Raw genomic sequence first — 22,725 nt, 5'->3', positions numbered from 1 at the left:
AAAACCGTTACCTCACCATTAACGAGTCAGATCAGGGAGTTTGGGTCTTTTGAGCATTAGCTGCCTATTCTTCTTGCTTGGCACCTTGCAATAAGCACTGTATTTTTTCTCACCACAACCCAGTGTCAGTAGATTGACTTTGCTGCATACAGAGCAAGTGGACCCAAGTTTGGTTGGGTAACACTACCTAGTAAGACATCCCTCATGTTCCCAATATGTTATTCACTATCACAAGAATATATCCTGGGAGAACTAGCTCATCATTTTCAGAGAATTGTAATATTTCAGAGAATGAAGTATCCTCAGCAATCATCTTTTCAATTGTACAGTTGAGGAAATGGAGACAAGGGCGGGAGTAATTTGCCTAAGTTCACACAGTTACTCAGTGGTACAGCTGACTAAAAACCATGATCCCTGGGGAACTTTCAAGATGGTGGATAATTAAGATGGGGAGATCACCTTCCTCCCCAGAAATATATCAAAAATACATATGTATGTGGAACAACTGCTGCAGAACATCTGAACGCTGGCTGAAGACCTCAGACTTCCAAAAAGGCAAGCTAATTTCCAAAGAATGAGGTAGGTGGAAAGATATAGGAAAATGAGGAGACAAAGGATTTGGTACAGGGATCTGCATCTTGGGGAGGGAGCTGTGAAGGAGGAAAAATTTCTGTACATTAGGAAGACCCCTCATGGGCAGGAATTGGGGGGGGGGTGGAGCTTCAGAACCTCAGAGGGGAACAGGGCAACAAGTTCTTGGAAGGCAAAACAGAGAGAATTCATCAAGTGGTGCTGACCAAAATTTCCCAGCCAAGATACTATTTACACTTGCACAATAGCAAGTAGGGGCTGGGTGCAAAGGCTCAGGCTTTGGGGATCAGATCCCAAAGAGAAGCCTGGGGTTGAGTGCAGTGAGGATACTCTGAGAGGGCTAGTACAACATAGCTGATGGAGTTTAGGGGAAAGTCTGGGCCTGCTAGAGAGGCAAAAGATCATTGCCACTGAGACCATTTAACTCCATGTGCTCATAGATTGCAGGACACCACCTTTGTGAGTGCCATAGGCTGGACCAGTTATGACTGTGAAGTGTGATTCCAAAGGTAGATACGCCAAAGCAAGCTCGAGTGCCAGAGGCAGGACTACCAGCAACTGCAGTGTATGGCCCCAAAGGGGGAAATGCAGATTGCTTGGCCACTACCAGGGCTGGCGTGGGTGACAGAGGTGGAGGACAGGAGGTCACTGTGGTCACAACCCCAGGGGTCACAACTGCCACCAAACTGTGAGCACATACAGAGCACTGCCCACATCTTCTTGGCAGCCTGTGCAGCTTTGCTTGGCCTAGGGACAAGATCTGGGGCAAATTTCCCTGTAGAATCACATGATTTCCTTATGTCTCAGTCACAGCTGGCACTCCCCACACACCCCAACAGTGTCTGCCATACCTTACCTCTCCCTAGCTGCATTGAGTAAATGAGACTTAATAAACTGCTACTTTTGCTCCCTCATATCTGGGTAGGAAACAGACACTGGAGGGTGGCCTACAGGCATAGGCAGGGCCAGAACCAAACCTGAGCACCAGTATGACCAAGGAAGATGAAGGGAATTTACTCCAGCAGACACCAGTGCAGCAGATTAAATCTCCATAATTAGCCTGAGACTGCGGACTTTGGGGGAAGGAGGGCAACTGTAGACTTTTGAAGCAAGTCTAAGCTGGAGTAAGGCCAGATCTCAGTCTGAACTGACGCCACGGTGCACACAGGAGGTCCAGAGACCTTTCTAGAAATATTAGAGGACTTGAATAAGCAGATTAGCTGGAACTCACTGCGTGGTAAGGACAACAGAGGCCTCAGGAAGGTACTCTTATTACCTCTCTCTCTCTATATATATATATATATAGAGAGAGAGAGAGAGGGAGCTTCCCTGTTGGCTCAGATGTTAATCTGCTTGCAGTGTGGTAGACCCAGGGCTTCGATCCATGGGTCAGGAATATCCCCTAGAGAAGGGCATGACCACCCACTCAAGAATACTTGCCTGGAGAATTCCATGGACAGAGGAGACTGGTGGACCACAGTCCATGTAGTCTCAAAGAGTCTGACATGACTGAGCGACCAACACTTCACTTCACTTCACTTCACTTCATACACATACAGTCTTTTTTTATATTGTTCTATTGCTTTTCTTTTTTGCTACTCATTTAAATTTTATTTTTTCAACTTACTTTTTCCTTTTGAAAGATTTTATTTTTAAATAAATTTCTTTTATTATTTTCCCCCTATTTTTACAGTATTGTTTAGTTATATTGCATTCTTTTCCATGTTTTTGATTTTAATTTTTTGCTAGTGTACTTTTTTAGGATCTATTTTCACATACGTATTTGTTTAATGACTTGATTGTTTTTTGGGGGTTCCTATTTTTATTCTCTTTCTTCTCTTTTTCTCTCTGAATTTTCTTTCTTCTTTTCTCTTTGTGAGTGTGTGAGTTTCATTGGATGTTCTTATCTTCTGAGTGTTGCTCACCATTTTTCACTTTCACCATTTGTCTTTGGGTCTTGTCCATCTGCTTTTGTTTTTTGTTTTTTTGGTTTGTTTATTTGTTTGTATCTTTGACTGACTTTCTTTTTTCTTTTTTCCCCTTTTCCTTTTCTATTTCTTTCTCTTCCTCTTCTGTGTTGTTTGGCTTATAAAGTCTTGAGACTCCATTAAGGGGGTGGGCTTGAATATCTGAGGTGAAATACTCGAGTCTAGGATGACGAAACACCAGAGAACTCCTTACCCTATAGAACATTAATTCATGAAACCTCTCCCAAAGACCTCCATCTAAAACACTAAGACCAGTCCTCATCCAAACGCCAGCAAGCTCCAATGCCAGATGCCTTATGCCAAACCATGAGTGAAACAGGAATATAACACTTCCTATAAGACGATAAGCTGCCCAAAGCCATACCAAGCCCACAGACACCACAAAACACACCACTGGATGTGGCACTGCCTTTCAGGGATAAAGTATCTAGTTCAACCCACCAGAACACAGGTCCAGTCCACTCAGCCAGGAAACCTTCACAAGACACTTGTCCATCCCCAAACACTGAGGGCAGATTCCACAAATAAGAGAAGCTATGACATTGCAGCCCATGAAAAAAGACCCCAAACACAGTAAATTCAACAAAATGAAAAGATAGAGAAATTTGCAGCAGATGAATGAACATGAGAGAATCCACAAAATCAAACAAATGTAGAAGAAATAGGCAACCTACCTGAAAAAGAATTCAGAGTAATGATAGTAAAGATGATCCAAAATCTTGGAAATAAAATGGAGGCATAAATAAATAATTAGAAAGGAGGTACAGATTTAGAAGATACAAGAAATGTTTAACAAGGACTTAGAGAAATAAAAATAGTCAGCAATGAGTAACATAATAAATGTTTAAAAAAAAGTGTTAGTCACTTAGTCATGTCTAACTCTTTGCAACTTCATGGACTGTAGCCTTGCCAGGCTCCTCTGTCCATGGGATTCTCCAGGCAAGAATACTGGAATGGGTTGTAATTTCCTTCTCCAGGGGATCTTCCTGAACCAAGGATAGAACCAAGGTCTCCTGCATTGCAGACAGATTCTTTACCATCAGAGCAACCAAGAAAGTCCTGAATGACACAATAACAGAGGTAAAACTACACTAGAGAGAACCAATAACTGAGAATAACTGAGGCAGAAGAATGGATAAGTAAGCTGTAAGATAGAATGCTGGAAATAACTGAAGCAGAACAGAATAAAGAAAAAAGAAGGAAAAGAAAAGAGGACAGTCTCAGAGATTTCTAGGAAAGCATTAAGTGTGTCAACATTTGGATTATAGGGCTCTCAGAAGAAAAATGAATAATAAAAGAAAGGGCATGAGAAAATATTTGACAAAGTGATAGTCAGAAGCTTCCATAACAAGGGAAAGGAAATAGCCACCTAAGTCCAGGAAGCCCCGAGACTATGACACAGGATAAAATCTAAAGAGAAACACACGAAGACACATTTTAATCAAACTAATGAAAATTAAACACAAAGAAAATGCATTAAAAGCAGGAGTGAAAAGCAACAGATAACATATAAGTGGATCCCCATAAAGTTAACAGATGATATTTTGACAGAAATTCTGCAGACCAGAAGGTAGTGGTAGAGTTTACTGAAAATGAGGAAAAGAAAAACAAAGAAACAAAACTACAACCAAAATTATTCTACCCGGCAAAGTGGTCATGCAGATTCCACAGAGAAATTGAAAGCTTTAGAGATAAATAAATGTTCAGAGAATTCAGCACCACCAAACCAGCTTTACAACAAATGCTAAAGAAACTGCTCTACAGAAAAGGCATGAGAAAGAAGTGATTTACAAACAAAAACAAAAGTTCATAGAGTAAATGATAATAGGGTCATACATATCAGTAATAACTTTATTTTTTATTTTTTTAAATTTTATTTTATTTAACTTTACAATACTGTATTGGTTTTTCCATATATCAAAATGAATCTGCCACAGGTATACATGTGTTCCCCATCCTGAACCCTCCTCCCTCCTCCCTCCCCATACCATCCCTCTGGGTCATCTGAGTGCACCAGCCCCAAGCATCCAGTATCGTGCATCGAACCTGGACTGACGACTCATTTCATATATGATATTATACATATTTCAATGCCATTCTCCCAAATCATCCCACCCTCTCCCTCTCCCACAGAGTCCAAAAGACTGTTCTATACATCAGTGTCTCTTTTGCTGTCTCGTATACAGGGTTATTATTACCATCTTTCTAAATTCCATATATATGCATTAGTATACTGTATTGGTATATGTCTTTCTGGCTTACTTCACTCTGTATAATAGGCTCCAGTTTCATCCACCTCATTAGAACTGATTCAAATGTATTCTTTTTAATAGCTGAGTAATACTCCATTGTGTATATGTACCACAGCTTTCTTATCCATTCATCTGCTGATGGACATCTAGGTTGCTTCCATGTCCTGGCCATTATAAACAGTGCTGCGATGAACATTGGAGTAATAACTTTAAATGTAAATGGACTAAATGCCCCAACCAAAATGCACAGACTGGTTGAATGGATACAAAAATAAGATCCCTATATATGTTATCTACAAGAGACCCATTTCATACCTGGGGGCATATACAGACTGAAAGTAATGGGATGGAAAAGATTCCATACAAATATAAATCAAAAAAGCAGGAGTAGCAATACTCATATTAGATATCATAGACTTCAAAAAAAAGACTGTTACAAGAGACAAGGAAGAACACTATGTAATAATCAAGGGATTAATCCAAGAATGAGATATAACCTGTGTGTGTGTGTGTGTGTGTGTGTGTGTATATATATATATATATATGTATATGTATATATATATACACACACACACACATCCCACATAGGAGTACCTCAATACATAAGACAGATGCTTACATCTCTAAAAGGGGAAATCTACAGTAACACAGTAATAGTGGGGGATTTTCACACCCCACTGAAATCAATGAACAGTGTATCCAGAGAGAACATTAATAAGGAAACACACATGTCAAACACTACTTTGGGCAGATGAACCTAATTGATATATATAGGACATTTCATCCAAAAACAGTAGATTACAATTTTTCCTCAAGTGCACATGAAACATATTCCAGGATAGATCACATCTTGGGCCACAAATCAAGCTTTGGTAACTTTTTTTAAAAAAAAAATTAACATCATTTCAAGCATCTTTTCTGACCACAATATAATGTTAGATATCACCTACAGGAAAAAAATAAAAACATAGACACATGGAGGCTAAACAATACACTTCTGAATGACAAAGAGGCCGTTGTTGAAAAAATCAATGAGAAAAATTTTTAAAAAGCCAGAAACAAATGAAAATAAAAACATGACAACTCAAAACCTATGGGATGCAGCAAAAGCAGTGCTAAGAGGGAAGTTTATAGCAATACACGCATACCTCAAGCAACAAGAAAAATATTGAATAAACAATCTAATTTTACACCTAAAACAACTAGAAAAACAGGAAAAAACTAAAGTTAGTAGAAGGAAAGAAATAGATGAAAAATAAATGGAGCCAATAGCAATGATCAATAACACTGAAAGATGGCTCTTTGACAAGATAAACAAAATTGACAAATTATTAGCCAAATTCAACAAGAAAAAAAGGGAGAAAATAAATCAATAAAATTAGAAATAACAAAGGAAAAGTTGCAACAAACAATCCAGAAATATGTAGGATCATGAGACTACTATAAACAACTATATGTCAATAAAATGGACCCAGAAGAAATGGACAGTTCTTAGAAAAGCACAACCTTCCAAGACTGAATCATGAAGAAATAGAAAATATGAACAGACTAATCACAATCACTGAAATAGAAATTGTGACAAAATTTTTTTTTTCCACCAAACCAAATCCCAGGACCAGATAACTTCACAGGGGAATTCTAACAAATGTTTAGAGAACTAATACCAGACCACTTACCTGTCACCTGCAAAACTGATGGTGACTGATGCTGAAGCTGAAGCTCCAATACTTTGGTCACCTGATGCAAAGAGCCAGCTCTGAGTGTGGGCCAGATCCAAATTCACCAGAAAAGACTCTGATGCTGGGGAAAATTGAAGGTAGGAAGAGAAGGGAATGACAGAGGATGAGATGGTTGTATGGCATCACCGATCAATGAGCATGTGTTTGAGCAACTCCGGGAGATGGTGAAGAACAGGAAAGACTGACATACTGCAGTCCGTGGGGTCTCAAAGAGTCGTACATGACTGAGCGAGTGAACAACAAAAACAAATATGTACCCTGCTTAAACTCTTCCTGAAAAGTACATATAAAGGAAAACTTTCACATACTTTATATGAGACCACCATCACCCTGACATCAAAACCAGACAAAGATACTAGAAAAAAAAAGAAAATTAAAGGCCAAAATCACTCATAAAGGGTTTCTCAGGTGGCTTAGTGGTAAGGAATCTGCTTGCCAGTGCAGGAGATATAGGTTCAATCCCTGGGTCAGGAAGATCTCCAGGAGGAGGAAATGGAAACCCAATTTACTATACTTGTTTCGAAAATTCCATGGACGGAGGAGCTTGGCAAGGTGCAATACATGGGAACACAAAATGTTGTACATGATTGAGTGACTAAGCATGCATCCATCACGGATGAACATAGATGGAAAAATCCTAAACAAAATTCTGGTCAACAGAATCCAGCAGCATTTTAAGAGGATCATACACAGTGATCAAGTGGGGTTTACCCCAGTGATGCGAGGATTCTTCAATGTATACGTATCAGTCAGTGTGATACACTGTGTTAAAAAATTGAAAGATCAAAGCCATATGATAATTTCCATATATGCAGAGACATTTTCAACAAAATCCAACATCCATTTATTAATGGACAAAAAATTATCCAGAAAGTAAGTAAAGAAAGAATGTCAGTTCAGTTCAGTCGTTCAGGCCTGTCTGACCCTTTGCAACCCCATGGACTACAGCACGCCAGGTCTCCCTGTTCATCACCAACTCCTGGAGTTTGCCCAAATTTGTGTCCATTGAGTCGCTGATGCCATCCAACTATCTCATCCTCTGTCGTCCCCTTACCTTCCAGCTTTAATCTTTACCAGCATCAGGGTTGTTTCAAATGAGTCACCTCTTCACATCAGGTAGCCAAAGTATTGGAGTTTCAGCTTCAACATCAGTCCTTCCAATGAATACTCAGAACTGATCTCCTTTAGGATGGACTGGTTGGATCTCCTTGCAGTCCAAGGGACTCTCATGAGTCTTCTCCAGTGCCACAGTTCAAAAGCATCAATTTTGGCGCTCAGCTTTCTTCACAGTCCAACTCTCAAATCCATACATGACCACTGGAAAAACCATAGCCTTGACTAGACAGACCATTGTTGGCAAAGTAATGTCTCTGCTTCTCAATATGCTATCTAGGTTGGTCATAACTTTTCTTCCAAGGAGTGAGAGTTTTTTTTTTTTTTTTTTTTAAATTTCATGGCTGCACTCATCATCTGCAATGATTTTGGAGCCCAAAAAATAAAGTCTGACACTGTTTCCACTGTTTACCCATCTATTTCCCATGAGGTGATGGGATCAGATGCCATGATCATTTTCTGAATGTTGAGCTTTAAGCCAACTTTTTCACTCTCCACTTTCACTTTCATCAAGAGGCTTTTTAGTTCCTTTTCACTTTCTACCATAAGGGTGGTGTCATCTGCATATCTGAGGTTATTCATATTTCTCCTGGCAATCTTGATTCCAGCTTGTGCTTCTTCCAGCCCAGAGTTTCTCATGATGTACTCTGCATATAAGTTAAATAAGTAGGGTGACAATATACAGCTTTGACGTACTCCTTATCCTATTTGGAACCACTCTGTTATTCCATGTCCAGTTCTAACTGTTGCTTCCTGACCTGGATATAGGTTTCTCAAGTGGCAAGTCAGGTGGTCTGGTATTCCCATCTCTTTCAGAATTTTCCACAGTTTATTGTGATCCACACAGGCAAAGCCTTTGGCATAGTCAATAAAACAGAAATAGAGATTTTTCTGGAACTCTCTGGCTTTTTCCATGGTCCAGCAGATGTTGGCAATTTGATCTTTGGTTCCTCTGCCTTTTCTAAAACCAGCTTTAACATCAGGAAGTTCACGGTTCACGTGTTGTTGAAGCCTGGCTTGGAGAATTTGGAGCATTTCTTTACTAGCGTGTGAGATGAGTACAATTGTGTGGTAGTTTGAGCATTCTTTGGCATTGCCTTTCTTTGGGATTGGAATGAAAACTGACCTTTTCTAGTCCTGTGGCCACTGCTGTGTCTTCCAAATGTGCTGGCATATTGAGTGCAGAACTTTCACAGCATCATCTTTGAGGATTTGAAATAGCTCAACTGGAATTCCATCACCTCCACTAGCTTTGTTCATAGTGATACTTTCTAAGGCCCACATGACTTCACATTCCCGGATGTCTGGCTTTAGGTGAGTGATCACACCATCGTGATTATCTTGGTCATGAAGATCTTTTTTGTACAGTTCTTCTGTGTATTCTTGCCACCTCTTCTTAATATCTTCTGCTTCTGTTAGGTCCCTACCATTTCTGTCCTTTATTGAGCCCATCTTTGCATGAAATGTTCCCTTGGTATCTCTAATTTTCTTGCAGAGATCTCTAGTCTTTCCCATTCTGTTGTTTTCCTCTATTTATTTGCATTGATTGCTGAGGAAAGCTTTCTTATCTCTTCTTGCTATTCTTTGGAACTCTGCATTCAGATGCTGATATCTTTCCTTTTCTCCTTTGCTTTTCGCTTCTCTTCTTTTCACAGCTATTTTTAAGGCCTCCCCAGACAGCCATTTTGCTTTTTTGCATTTCTTTTCCATGGGGAGAGTCTCAATCCCTGTCTCCTGTACAATGTCACGAACCTCCAACCATAGTTCATCAGGCACTCTATCTATCAGAACTAGTCTCTTAAATCTATTTCTCACTTCCACTGTATAACCATAAGGGATTTGATTTAGGTCATACCCGAATGGTCTAATGGTTTTCCCTACTTTCTTCAATTTAAGTCTGAATTTGGCCATAAGGAGTTCATGATCTGAGCCACAGTCAGCTCCTGGTCTTGTTTTTGTTGACTGTATAGAGCTTCTCCATCTTTGGCTGCAAAGAATATAATCAATCTGATTTCAGTGTTGACCATCTGCTGATATCCTTGTGTAGAGTCTTCTCTTGTGTTGTTGGAAGAGGGTGTTTGCTATGACCAGTGCATTTTCTTGGCAAAACTCTATTAGTCTTTGCCCTGCTTCATTCCACATTCCAAGGCCAAATTTGCCTGTTACTTCAGGTGTTTCTTGACTTCCTACTTTTGCATTCCAGTCCCCTATAATGAAAAGGACATCTTTTTTGGGTGTTAGTTCTAAAAGGTCTTGTAGGTCTTCATAGAACCATTCATGCTTCTTCAGCATTACTGGTTGGGGCATAGACTTGGATTACTGTGATATTGAATGGTTTGCCTTGGAAACAAATAGAGAGTATTCTGTCGTTTTTGAGAATGCATCCAAGTACTGCATTTCGGACTCTTTTTGACCATGATGGCTACTCCATTTCTTCTTAGGGATTCCTGCCGGCAGTAGTAGATACAATGGTCATCTGAGCTAAATTCACCCATTCCAGTCCATTTTAGTTTGCTGATTCCTAGAATGTCGACATTCACGCTTGCCATCTCCTGTTTGACCACTTCCAATTTGCTTTGATTCATGGACCTGACATTCCAGGTTCCTATGCAATATTGCTCTTTACAGCATTGGGCCTTTCTTCTATTGCCAGTCACATCCACAACTGGGTATTGTTTTGCTTTGGCTCTATCCCTTCATTCTTTCTGGAGTTATTTCTCCACTGATCTCCAGTAGCATATTGGGCACCTACCGACCTGGGGAGTTCCTCTTTCAGTATCTTATCATCATGAGGTTCTCAAGGCAAGAATACTGAAGTGGTTTGCCATTCCCTTCTCCAGTGGACCACATTCTGTCAGACCTCTCCACCATGACTTGCCCGTCTTGGGTGGCCCCACGGGCATGGCTTAGTTTCACTGAGTTAGACAAGGCTGTGGTCCTAGTGTGATTAGACTGACTAGTTTTCTGTGAGTATGGTTTCAGTGTGTCTGCCCTCTAATGCCCTCTTGCAACACCTACCGTCTTACTTGGGTTTCTCTTACCTTGTACGTGGGGGTATCTCTTCATGGCTGCTCCAGCAAAGTGCAGCCGCTGCTCCTTACCTTCGATGAGGGGTATTTCCTCACCACCGCCCCTCCTGATCTTGACATGGAATAGCCCCTTTAGGCCCTCCTGCACCCACACATCCAGAGCTCCTTTTATGTGGGGTAGCTCCTCCCGGCCACCACCTCTGGCCTCAGACGTGGGGTAACTCTTTTTGGCCGCCACCCCTTGGGCATGGGGTCCTCCCAGCTTCTGCCCCTGACCTCGGACTTTGGGTAGCTCCTCTTGGCCACACTCTGTGCACTGTCGCAGTTGCCTGTGCTTTGTGCACCATTGCAGCCACCCACGCTCTGTGTGCCGTAGCTCCTCTCGGCTGCCGCCCCTGACCTCAGACGTGGGGTAGCTCCTGTTGGCCGTGCTATGTGCACTGTTGCAGCCGCCTGCAGTATATAACCCATCAATCCCACTACTGGGCATATACCCTGCTGCTGCTAAGTTGCTTTAGTCATGTCTGACTCTGTGCGACCCCATAGACAGCAACCCACCAGGCTCCCCCGTCCCTGTGATTCTGTAGGCAAGAACACTAGAGTGGGTTGCCATTTCCTTCTCCAGTGCATGAAAGTGAAAAGTGAAAGTGAAGTTGCTTAGTCGTGTCCGACTCTTAACGACCCAATGGACTGTAGCCCACCAGTCTCCTCCGAGAAAACCACAATTCTAAAAGACACATGTACCACAATATTCATTGCAGCACTATTTACAATAGCCAGGACAAGGAAGCAACCTAGATGCACATTGATAGATGAATGGATATTAAAGAAGATGTGGTTAAAAGAAAAGAAGAAGAAGAAGATGTGGTATGTATACATACAATGGAATATGAGTCATAAAAACAATGAATTTGAGTCAGTTTTAGTGAGGTGGATGGACCTAGAGTCTGTTATACAGAATGAAGTAAATCAGAAACAGAAATCAAATATTGTATATTAGTGCATATATATGAAATCTTTAAAAATGATTGATGAACCTATTTGCAGGTAACAGATGTAGAGGACACAGATGTAGAGGACAGGGTTGTGGACACAGTGGGGGAAAGAGAGAGTGGGACGAATGGAGAAAGTAGCATCAACATATATACAGTATCATGCTTAAACTAGATAGCTGGTGAGAAGTTGCTGAATAACACAGGGAGCCCAGCCTGGTGCTCTGTGACGATCTAGAGGGGTGGGATGGGAGAGCAGAGGGAGACTCAAGAGAGGTGGGAATATATGTATCATTATGGCTGATTCCCATTGTTCTAAGACAGGAACCAATGTGACATTATAAAGCAATTTTCCACCAATTAAAAAATAAGTTAAAAAACACCATCCCTAACTCCTATATCAGTATAATTTCCACTAAAGAAATTATGAATCTCTAATTGTGAATTCTTATGGGGGAAATCTAGGGGGATACTTTCTGACACCTTCCAGACCACATCACAAAGGGAGAGGGTTAGTCTTCATAAAATCAGCTAACTGACTGTAGTTGAAATAGTCTGAGAATTAGGTCAGAGAGATCCAAGTTCAAATGCTGTGTCAGCTACTTAGCAGCTATGCAAATGTGGACGTGTTACTTAACTTCTCTGAGGTTTGATTCCTGCATTTACAAAATAGTACTAATAACAACTTTCACAGCAACTGTAATGATTAAATAAGATAATGTTGATAAAGGACCTAGCAAAATTCCTTACACATTTTAAGTACTCAATATATGATGCTAACTGCTAAGTTGCTTCAGTCATGTCCGACTCTGTGCGACCCCATAGACGGCAGCCCACCAGGCTCCCCCGTCCCTGGGATTCTCCAGGCAAGAACACTGGAGTGGGTTGCCATTTCCTTCTCCAATGCATGAAAGTGAAAAGTGAAAGTGAAGTTGCTCAGTCGTGTCTGACTCTTAGCGGCCCCATGGACTGCAGCCTACCAGGCTCCTCCGTCCACGGCGTTTTCCAGGCAAGAGTACTGGAGTGGGGTGCCGTTGCCTTCTCCACAATATATGATAGATATTATTATTCTCTCCTAGGCAGTGAATTAGTCTACCTACTCAAATCAAATAGGAGTTTCAGTATACTGGAATCCTGGTGCCTGGGAAAGATGACAACTGTTATTTCTCTCACCAACACAATTTTGCTTCTGAAGAAGAAAAAAAAAAAAAAAGTCCAAGGCATTCCTTGTTGTTCAGTCATTCAGTCATGTCCACCTATGTGTGACCCCATGGACAGCAGGATGCCAGGCTTTCCTATACACCATCTCTCAGAGCTTGCTGAAACTCATATCCATTGAGTAAGTGATGCCATGCAACAATCTCATCCTCTGTCATCCACTTGCACTTCTGCTTTCAATCTATCCCAGCATCAGAGTCTTTTCTAATGAGTTGGCTTTCATATCAGGTGGCCAAAATACTGATGTATCAGCTTCAGCATGAGTCCTTCCAATGAATGTTCAGGAATGATTTCCTTTAAGATTGATTTAAATTGAAGAAAGTAGGGGAAACCACTAGACCATTTAGGTATGAGAGAAACTAAATGCCTTACAATTATAAAGTGGAAGCAACAAAAGATTAAAGGGATGCTACCTAATAGAGTGCCAGAAGAATTATGGATGTAAGTAGGTTCACAACATTGTAAAGGAAGCCATGACCAAAACCATCCCCAAGAAAAACAAATGCAAAGAGGCAAAATGTTTGTCTGAGAAGGGCTTACAAATAGCTGAGAAAAGAAGAAAACAAAAAAGCATAGGAGAAAAAGAAATATACACACATTTGAATGCAGAGTTCCAAAGAAGAGAAAGAAGATATATGATAGACTTCCTCACTGATCAATGCAAAGAAATAGAGGAAAACAAAAGAATGGGAAAGACTAGAGATCTCTTCAAGAAAATTGGAGATACCAAGGAACAGTTCATGCAAAGATGGGCTTGATAAAGGACAGAAATGGTATGGACCTAACAGAAGCAGAAGGTATTAAGAAGAGGTGGCAAGAATACACAGAAGAGCTATACAATAAAGATCTTAATGACCCAAATAATCACAATGGTGTGTTCACTCATCTAGAGCCAAACATCCTGGAGTGGGAAGTCAAATGGGCCTTCAGAAGCATCACTATGAAAAAAGCTAGTGGAGATGACGAAATTCCAGCTAAGCTATTTAAAATGCTGAAAGAAGATGCTGTAAAAGTGCTTCACTCAATATGGCAATAAATATGGAAAACTAAGCAGTGGCCACAGGACTGGAAAAGGTCAGTTTTCATTCTAATCCCAAAGAAAGGCAATGCCAAAGAATGTTCAAACTACCACACAATTGTACTCATCTCACACGCAAGCAATTAATGCTCAGAATTCTCCAAGCTGACTTCAAAAGTATGTTAACTGAGAATTTACAGATGTATAAGCTAGATTTAGCAAAGGCCAAGGAATCAGAGCTCAAATTTCCAACATCTGTTGGATCATAAAAAAAGCAAGAGTTCAAGAAAAATATATACTTCTCCTTCTTTGACTATGCTAAATCCTTTGACTGTGTGGATCACAACAAACTGTGGAAAATTCTTCAAGAGATGTGAAAACCAGACCACCTTACCTGCCTCCTGAGAAATCTGCATGCTGTTCAAGAAGCAACAGTTAGAACCAGACATGGAACAATTGACTACTTCCAAATTAGGAAAGGAGTACGTCAAGGCTGTATACTGTCACCTTGATTATTTAATTTATATGCACAGTATATCATGTGAAATGCCAGGCTGGATGAAACGCAACCTGGAATCAAGGTTGCTGGGAGAAATATCAATAACATCAGATTTGCAGATGACATCACCCTTATGGCAGGAAGTGAAGAGGAACTAAAAAGCTTCTTGATGAAAATAAAAGAGGAAAGTGAAAAAGCTGGCTTAAAATTCAACAGTCAAAAAACGAAGATCATGTCATCCAGATCCATCTCTTTTCCTAAAGGAAATCAGTCCTGAATATTCATGGAAGGACTGACGCTGAAGCTGAAACTCCAATTCTTTGGCCATCTGATGCAAGAAATGACTTACTGGAAAAGGCCCTGATGCTGGGAATATTGAAGTCAGGAGGAGAAAGGGATGATAGAGGATGAGCAACTGAACTGAACTGAGGATTGTATTTTCCAATAAGTTGGCCCTTTTAGGTGGGCAAAGTATTGGAGCTTCAGCTTGGCATCAGTCCAAGGGACTCTAAAGAAACTTCTCCAACACCACAGTTCAAAAGCATCAATTCTTTGGTTCTCAGCCTTCTTTATGGTCCAACTCTCACATCCATTCATGACTACTGGAAAAACCATAGCTTTGACTATTCAGACTTTTGTTAACAGAGTAATGTCTCTGCTTTTTAATACACTGTCTAGGTTTGTTATTGCTTTTCTTCTAAGGAGCAAGGGTGTTTGTTTGTTTGTTTGTTTGTTTCAATTTTGTGGTTGCAGGAACCATATGCAGTGATTCTGGACCCCCAAAAAATAAAATCTGTCATTGTTTCCATTATTTCCCCACCTATTTGCCATGAAGTGAACAGACTGGAAGCCATCAGTTCAGTTCACTTCAGCTCAGTTTTGTCCGACTCTTTGCCACCCCATGGACTGCAGCACAGCAGGCTTACCTCTCCATCACCAACTCCCAGAGCTTGTTCAAACTCATGCCCATTGAGTCAGTGATGCCATTCAGCCATCTCGTCCTCTTCCATTCCCTTCTCTCCTGCCTCCAATCTTTCCCAACATCAGGGTCTTTTCCAATGAGTCAGTTCTTCACATCAGGTGGGCAAAGTATTGGAGTTTTAACTTCAGCATCAGTCCTTCCAATGAATATTCAGGATTGATTTCCTTTATGATTGACTGGTTTAAGCTCCTTGCAGTCCAAGGGACTTTCAAGAGTCTTCTCCATCACCACAGTTCAAAAGCATTCATTCTTTGGCACTCAGCTTTCTTCATGGTCCAACTCTCACATCCATACATGACTGTTGAAAAAACCATAGCTTTGACTAGACAGACCTTTGTGGTTAAAGCAATGTCTCTGGTTTTGATTCTCTCTAGGTTTGTCATAGCTTTTCTTCCAAGGAGCAAGCATCTTTTAATTTTATGGTTGCAGTCACCATCTGCAGTGATTTTGGAGCCCAAGAAAATAAAGCAATAGTTAGAACTGGACATAGAAAAATGGACTGCTTCCAAATTGGGAAAGGAGTTTTGTCACTGTTTCCATTGTTTCCCCATCTATTTGCCATGAAGTGATGGGACTGGATATCATGATCTTCATTTTTTGAATGTTGAGCTTTAAGCCAGTTTTTTCACTCTCCTCTTTCACCTTCATCAAGTGGCCCTTCAGTTCCTCTTCACTTGTTGCCATAAGCATGCTGTCATCTGTATATCTGAGGTTATTGATATTTCCCCCAGCAATGTTGATTCCAGCTTGTGCTTCATCCAGCCTGGCATATTGCATGAGTACTCTACATACAAGTTAAATAAGCAGGTTGACAATATACAGCCTTGATGTACTCCTTTCCTAATTTGGAGGCAGTCCTTTGTTCTATGTCTGATTCTAACTGTTGCTTCTTGCCTCGCACACAGATTTCTTAGCAGGCAGGTGAGATGGTATGGTATTTCCAACTCTTAAAGAATTTTCCGCAATTTGTTGTGATCCACACAGTCAAAGGCTTTGGCATAGTCAATAAAGAGGAATTATATATTTTTCTGGAACTCTCTTGCTTTTTCTATGATCCAACAGATGTTGGCAATTCGAGCTCTGGTTCCTTGGCCTTTTATAAATCCAGTTTGTACATCTGGAAATTCTCGGTTCATGTATTGCTGAAGCCTAGTTTGGAGAATTTTGAGCATTACTTTGCTAGAGTGTGAGTGGAGCACAACTGTATATTAGTTTGAACAATCTTTGGCATTGTCTCTCTGGGATTGGAATGAAAACTGACCTTTTCCCATCCTCTGGGCTCTGCTGAGTTTTCCAAATTTGCTGGCATATTGCTGCAGCACTTTCACAGCATTATCTTTTAGGATTTGAAATAGCTCAGCTGGAATTCCATCAACTCTTTTAGCTTTGTTCATAATGATGCTTCCTAAGGCCTACTTGACTTCCCACCCCAGGATGTCTGGCTCTAGGTGAGTGATCACACCATCATAGTTATCTGGGTCATTAAGATCTTCTTTGTATAGTTCTTCTTTGTATTCTTGTCACCTTTTCCTAATACCTTCTGCTTCTGTTAGGCCCGTACACTTTCTGCCCTTTATTGTGCTCATCTTTGAGTGAAATGTTCCCTTTGTATCTCTAATTTTCTTGAAGAGCTCTCTAGTCTTTCTCATTCTAATGTTTTCTCTTATTTCTTTGTATTTATCACTTAGGAAGGCATTCTTATCTCCCCTTGCTATTTGTCGGAACTCTGAAATCAGATGAATATGTCTTTCCTTTTCTCTTTTGCTTTTAGCTTCTCTTCTTTTCTCAGATATTTGTAAGGCATCCTCAGACAATCATTTTTCCTTTTTTACATTTCTTTTACTTGGAGATGGTTTTCATCATTGCCTCCTGTACAATGTTATGAACCTCCATTTGTAGTTCTTCAAGGACTCTGTCTATCAGGTCTAATCCCTGAATCTATTGTCATTTCCACTGTATAATCATAAGGGATTTGATTTAGGTCATACCTGAATGGCTTACTGGTTTTTCCTACTTTTTTTCAATAAGGAGTTCAGGATCTGAGCCACAGTCAGCTCCCAGTCTTGTTTTTGCTGACTGTATAGAGCTTCTCCATCATTGGCTGCAAAGAATATAATCAAACCTATTTTGATGACCATCTGGTGATGTCCATTTGTAGATTCACCTCTTGTGTTGTTGGAAGAGGGTGTTTGCTATGACCAGTGCATTCTCTTGGCAAAACTGTTAGCATTTGCCCTTCTTCCTTTTGTACTCCAAGGCCAAATTTGCCTGTTACTCCAGGTATATTTTGTCTTCCTACTTTTGCATTCCAGTCCCCTGTGATGAAAAGACATTTTTTTTTGGTGTTAGTTCCTAGGCCAATCTAATGTACATCTCTCTGCTACTGAAGAAAATAACTCTTCAGAGGAACGGAAGGACTGAAAAGAAATAAATCACTGGGATAATAAATAATTTTAATCCCTTAATTTAGATTGAGGTAGAGATGGTCATGCTGGTACATCATAACAGCCCATCAGTATAAAAATTTAGGAGGCAGTAACATGCTCTTCACTAAGTCAGCCAGGTCAGGAAAAGAGTCAGTGAGCACACAGTGAAAAGAACACAGTAATTGGCTGGTCCAGAAATCTGGTTTGGAGACCTGGAGCCATCACTTACAAGGCACATAATTTTTGACAAAGCACTTTATCTCAAAAAACCTTAGCTCAGTTTTAAAATGTGGATGTTGGACAAGATAGCAATAATAATCAGTTATGTCTATGCATTACTTCAATGCAAAACCTCTCATGTAATTCTAACATTTCCTGGAGATAACTTTCCATTACTTAACAATGAAATGACACCGAATGAGGGTGGTAGGAATTAAGAGACATGCAAGGAGGGCATTCAATGTCTGGAAACTATTGGATTAATCAGAGGAATTCATGGAATCTCCTTCCCAAAGGATCTTTATGAACAAATGAAAGACATGTAGGTCTGAAAAATCAAGGAGAATCATGCTCTGAAAAGTACGTAAAATGACTCTATAAGTTGTTGTTGTTTAATGGCTAAGGGACTGCATGATTTCACAGTTCTCTACAATGATTAGGCAAAGGCTGAAATAGCCTATCAGGATTCTTACAATGAGAAGACTACAATGAGTCTTCATTGAGACATTCTCTTACAAGTAAGCAGGCTGATCTGAGACATGTCATTTCTTAAATACTATAATATGTCATCAAGTGGGGCTGGCCAGCACCCAAAAAAAAAAAAAAAAAAATCAGCAGGAGACTGCTCCTCAGGTCCTCCCCACAAGGATATAGGAGAAGCTGTCTGAACACAAATGAGCTCTATTTCCTTAAGAACCATGATCTAGTTCTGAGTGAGCTTTCCCTCACACACCCTCTTGTCTTCCTTAATCCTTCCTTCTCTGAATGTTGCCAGCCAAAATTAAAGAAAGAGAAGCATCAGCTGGAGTAAACAATAGAGTCTTGAACAACAGAACTAGGTCACATCTCAGAGACCTGTTGCAGGCGACCCTTTCCATTCATCTGTGGACTGACAGGGAGCACACATTGAGCATTTGCAGGACTGGAGATGGAAAATATGACCTAAGAACTAGGATTAATTTCCTTTCTCCCTCACTAACCTGACTGGTTTCTGCTTGCTTGCTCATGGTTCTGTGAAGAGACTCATCAAAGGCAAAATGAAATATGTGTTCATGCTGGACTCAATCTTTCTGGGAGTGCTTTCAGCAAAGTCTTGCAAGGGGACATTCTAGTGCTGCAGCTCAAGACCAACACGTGTACTTCAGAAAGGAAAAAGGAAGCCAACTCAAACTGAGATCTGCCTCATTCTTCTGCTTTGTAATTTGATATGTAGATAGAAATCGTAAACTTTCAGGGTTTGTATAAGGATTCAATGAAACAATAAATGGAAATAAAAGTCCTTGCCTGGCACATGATATAGGCTCAATAAATGCTTATTCTCTCCTCTACTCATGGGACTAGGTAAACATTCTGCATGTAGCTGTAGCTGTGCTGTGGTCAGTCATGACTGACTCTTTGCAACCCCCTGGACTGTAGCCTGCCAGGCTCCCCTGTCCATGGAATTTTCCAGGCAAGAATACTGGAGTGTGTTGTCATTTCTTCCTCCAGGGGATCTTCTTAATCCAAGGATCGAACCTACATCTCCTGCATTGGCAAGCAGATTCTTCACCCACTGAGCCTCCTGGGAAGCAGAAGATATAACTTCAGATAGGAAAATTGAAGACCCAGTGAGAATAAGTGCCTTGTTCAATATTATATGATAAGTTAATAGCATAACTTAGGTCAGTAAGCCAACCCATATATACTTATTAGACACCTCTTATGTATCAAGCATCATTCTAGGCCTATTCTAAGGCTGCCTGATTCCAATACTGATGCTTTTGTAAATATGCCATTCTTTCTGCTCTATTGGAAATGTTTTGCATAGCTTCCAGTAAAGCAGAAAGAGTGGTATATTTACTAGAACATCAGAGTTGGAATTAGGCAGCCTTATAATTAGGCCTAGAATGATTCTTGGTACCTAATAGGTGCTATAAGTGTATATGAGTTGACCTTCTAACCAAAGTTCTGCTGTTAACTTATTGTGTAATCTTGAGAAAGGTACTTACTTACCCTCTTTGGGGTCTCAGTTTTTCTGTCTATAAAATGATGACACTAATCCTTGCCACTCTAATGGCAGAAAGCAAATAGGAACTAAAAAACCTCTTGATGAAGGTGAAAGAGGAGAGTGAAAAAGCTGGCTTAAAATTCAGCATTCAAAAAACAAAGATCATGCCATCACTTCATGGCAAATAGATGGGGGAGAAGTGAAAACAGTGACAAACTTAATTTTCTTGGGCTCTAAAATCACTAGAGGGTGACTGCAGCCACAAAATTGAAAGACACTCCTTGGAAGAAAAGCTATGACAAAACTAGACAGCCTATTAAGAAGCAGAGACATCACTTTGCCTATGAAGGTCCACACAGTCAAGGCTATGTTTTTTCCAGTAGTCAATTACAGATGTGAGAGCTGGGCCATAAAGAAGGCTGAGCGCTGAAAAAATGATTATTTTGGATCTTGGTGCTGGAGAAGACTCTTCAGAGTCCCTTGGACAGCAAGGAGATGAAACTAGTCAATCCTAAAGGAAATTAACCCTGAATATTCATTGGAAGGACTGATGTTGAAGCCGAAACTCCAGTACTTCGACCACCTGATGCAGAGGGCTGATTCACTGGAAAAAACCCTGATGCTCAGAAAGATTGAGAACAGGAGGAGCAAGGGGCGATAGAGGATGAAATGGTTCAGACGGCATCACAGACTCAATGGACATGAGTTTGAGCAATCTCTGGGAGATAGTGAATGGCAGGGAAGACTGACATGCTGCAGTCCATGGGGTCACAAAGAGTTGGAGACAACTTAACGACTGAACAACAATAACAACAATCCTTGCCAAATTAACTCCACAAAACTGTTGAGGACCACACAAGAAAAAGCATATGGAAATGCTATGCACTTGTTAAATGTAACTATGATAACATTTAAGAAATCTTGATTAAATAACTTCCCTGAAGAATGGTATACACTTCAGATATACTTGGTTAGCTACAATTACATGGAGGAAAATGAGGAGGAAGTGACAGTCAAGAAAATCTAATCAATAATAATCTGAAGTTCTTGGCCGTTCAATTTCATTGGGAAGGTGATGGAGGAATCCCAGACCTTATCAAGGGTTAAAAGTGCCTGAAAACAGAAGTACTCTATATTCTCCTTCCTCCAGAAGCATTTTGCTCAAACATGAGTGACATTATATCACAATGATAATAGCACATATTCTGGAAACAGACTTTCTAAATTGAAATCTAGGCCCTGTTATGTACCTTATATGTTACTGTGGATAAATCACTTGATATTTCTTAATTTTGTTTCTTTAGTGGAAGGTGCAAGTGATAATAATAGTACTTTCCCCATGGGTTATTTTTGTTTGCTTGCTTTTATAATTTGTATTGAAGTATAGTGGATTTACAATATTGTATCAGTTTCAGTTGTACAGCAAAATGAATAGGTTATACATATACATACATATATTCACTTTTTTTTTAAGATTCTTTTCCCATATAGGCCATAGAGAGTACTGAGTAGAACTCCCTGTGCTGTACATTAGGTTCTTAGTAGTTGTCTGTTTTATATATAGTAGTGTGTTTATTCAATCCCAATCATGCAATTTATCACTATTCTCCTCTCAGTAACCATAAATTGGTTTGCTAATTAGTGATTCTATTTGTTTTGTAACTAAGTTTATTTGTAACATTTTCTTTAGATTCCACATATGAGTGATATCATATATTTTTCTCTCTGATTTATTTTGCTCACTATGACAGTGTCTATGTCTACCCATGTTGTTGCAAATGACATTAATTAATTTATTTTTATGGCTGAGCAATATTCCATTGTACCACATCTATATCTATTCCTCTATCAATGGACATTTAGGTTGCTTCTGTGTTTTGGCTGTAGTAAATCAGTTCAGTGGCTCAGTCATGTCCGACTCTATGATCCCATAGACTGCAGCATGCCAGGCTTCTCTGTCCATCACTATCTACCTGAGTTTTCTCAAACTCATATCCATTGATTTACTGATGCGATGCAACCATCTCATCCTCTTTTGCCCCTTCTCCTCTTGCCCTCAATTTTTCCCAGCATCAGGGTCTTTTCCAATCAGGCAGCTCTTTGCATCAGGTGGCCAAAGTTTTGGAGCTTCAGCTTCAGCATCAGTCCTTCCAATGAATATTGAGGGTTTATTTCCTTTAGGATTGACTGGTTTGATCTCCTTGCAGTCCAGGGGACTCTCAAGAGTATTCTCCAGCAACGCAGTTTGAAAGTGTCAATTCCTTGGTGCTCAGCCTTCTTTATGGTCCAACTATCACATCCATACATGACTACTGGAAAAACCAAGGCTTTAACTATACGGACTTTTGTCAGCAAAATAATGGTGCTGCGATAAAAACTGGAGTGCATATATCTTTCCAAATTATGGGTTTATCTGGTTATATGCCAAGGAGTAGGATTTCTGGATTATATGATAACTCCATATTTAGTTTCTAAATGAGCCTCCATATTTTTCTCCACGGTGACTGTACCGCTTTACACTCTCACGGTGTAAGGGGATTCCCTTTTCTCCACACCCTCTCCAGAATTTACTGTTTGTAGATTTTTTTTTTTTATTATGGCCATTCTGACTATTGTGAGGTGATACCTCACTGCTGTTTCGATCTGTATTTTTGTAATAATTAGTAATGTTG

Source organism: Bos mutus, chromosome X (genome assembly GCF_027580195.1).
Source record: "Bos mutus isolate GX-2022 chromosome X, NWIPB_WYAK_1.1, whole genome shotgun sequence".
NCBI classification, from domain to species: domain Eukaryota; kingdom Metazoa; phylum Chordata; class Mammalia; order Artiodactyla; family Bovidae; genus Bos; species Bos mutus.
This window is presented reverse-complemented; position numbering follows the sequence as displayed.